At 43.3% G+C, this 2,201-nt stretch overlaps 1 protein-coding gene across 2 annotated transcripts in view; it reads right to left on the bottom strand.

The window, feature by feature from the left end:
• DIP2C (disco interacting protein 2 homolog C) overlaps positions 1-2,201 on the bottom strand; it is a 247,197-nt gene that overhangs the window by 116,695 nt on the left and 128,301 nt on the right. The window lies entirely within an intron of this gene.

Genomic DNA, 2,201 nt, shown 5'->3' with positions numbered 1-2,201 from the left:
GTGGTGACCAACAGTTTGAGTACCATTGATTTAATACATTCTAGTATTTGAGTAAAAAGGTCTTCAAACGGCTGGGTGACCCTTCCCGAACCCAATCTCTAATAAAGGAGGGAGCCACCTGACATCTCAGATCACAGGGCATCAAGAGGAGTGTGAGCTCCTTGATGTAATTGGGCTTTTCTTTTGTTGGGCGTCTTGACAGCAGTTTCACTGAGCCGTGCAGTTATGTAATCATTTATCTGCAAATGATTACATCACAAACACCTTGTCTTGAATCCTGCCTGCGCACACACTACTGAACTGCCAGGAGTTCTCAGGCACGTCTTCACACCTGCAAACACTGGCAGCCCAGGCCCCTGGATCAAGCGCTTCTGTGATAATGGACTGATTCAAGTAGGCAAGAGGGTGCTGCTCTCTAGGCCAAGCACCCTCATTTTACACTTAAGAGAGCTTGGTGAGTTTTGACATTATTCTAGATTATAATACTGCAGAAACAAATATGCCTGGAGAGAGCAAGTGCTGTATCATCCCCAGCAGGGCTGATGTTCTGAGATCACATGAGGTGAAGTAGTGATCCTTCCCCCTTTCCTTATGCTCACTGTAGTGTGATGCTCCGTGCTCTCTGTGGCTCAGTCCCTGAAGCCACTGCACCCACATCTTTTAGAAATGTGGATCCTTCACACCTCCCCTACCCTGTGCTCCAGCACTCGCATAGACCAGGGGTTAAGAGAGTGAATTCACACTGAGAGGAAAAGAAGAAATGGAGGTAGGTTACTAGCTAAGAATATTTAAAATACAGGAAAATTATTTTTAAAAACAGAAAATTTAAAAAGCAGTGATACACAGAAATCTAATTTTTCTAAAATCATCAAAAACACGAGGACTTCCAATGTTCTGTAAGAAGAAAATATCTATGGGTGTGTATAAGTCATATTCTAACTACCATATTAAAAAAAAATCTTCAAGTTGAATAGAAGAAGGAAAAAGCAAAGGATTTAAAGTCAGCAGGTCTGAACTCAACTTCCCCCCTGGCTATTGAGTAGCTCTGTATACTTGGGATGGGCACATTTCTCCTCTAAAACTCAGTTTCCTCACCTTAAAAATGGGAGTAATCATCCTGTACTAGATCATCTATAGGGCTGGATTACAGGAGAGGCAGCAGGCAGACTCCATGAAACTTCAGGAACCTGCCACTTCCAGAGAGTGCCACAGAGAGCCGTCAGATTGGTTAACATGCTTATACTATGAAGTGTGCTACTCATTTATGAGCCCAGTATACAAAATGCCAACAACCTCTGGGGTCTGGGTATAAAAGATGATCAATTGTGTCTCTCAATCAGATAAAAGCAAATGGATCTGAACTATGTTAAAACCAACAAAGCAACAAACAATGCAAACTGGAGTTTGGAGTAACCCCAATGTTATAGTGTTCAGGGCACAGACTAACTTAAGGAGCTTGGCATTCTGGGTTTCTTTCATATTGCAGCTGTGCAACCTGACACAAATGAGTCAACACCTCTGTGGCTCACTTTCCTCCTTTGTAAACTGGAGATCCTGTGAGCATCCACCTCACAGTTGATGTATACAATAAATGCTCACACCACTGGCCGGTCTGAAATGTGCTGTGAATGCCACTATGATTGTCACTGCAGCCTGAGCTTTGGTGCGGATGAGTTCATATGAGGTTTCTTTGTAGATCTCACCCCTTAGGACTCTGGGACCCTCCTTTACTGTATTAAAAATTCGTTCGCCAGCTCCAGGATATTCTTGTTATAATTTCCCTTCCACTGTTTCTCTGCGCGCAGCCCCAAAGCCATGGGATTCAAGTCTGATAATGGAAATAACATGCTCCTCAAACTGTGATACATCAGAAAAATGTTTACTATTATGACTACTTCAAAAACAGTATCATCCTCCGTTTGTAGAATTCTTCAGATGCTTCAGGGAGCTTTCATGTGTTATCTGCTCTAATTCTTGTGACCGTCGCATGACATAAGCGAGGAAGAAGGGTTATGCTCGTTTTGAGGGGGCAATGATGGCATTGAGAGTTTATCCCCTTTGCCAAAAGTCCCACAATCACTGACTAGGTGAAAGTCTCTCTGAGATGGTGTAACTTGGCATCAAGCGCTCACGTGTTTGAGATCATATTGAGTAGACCGAGGCTCAAGACACACCTCTTCCAGCCTGAATGCTCACTGTGC

Source organism: Echinops telfairi, unplaced genomic scaffold (assembly GCF_000313985.2).
Source record: "Echinops telfairi isolate 266 unplaced genomic scaffold, ASM31398v2 ScPeMD7_31;HRSCAF=116, whole genome shotgun sequence".
In the NCBI taxonomy this organism is placed as follows: Eukaryota; Metazoa; Chordata; class Mammalia; order Afrosoricida; family Tenrecidae; genus Echinops; species Echinops telfairi.
This window is presented reverse-complemented; position numbering and strand designations above follow the sequence as displayed.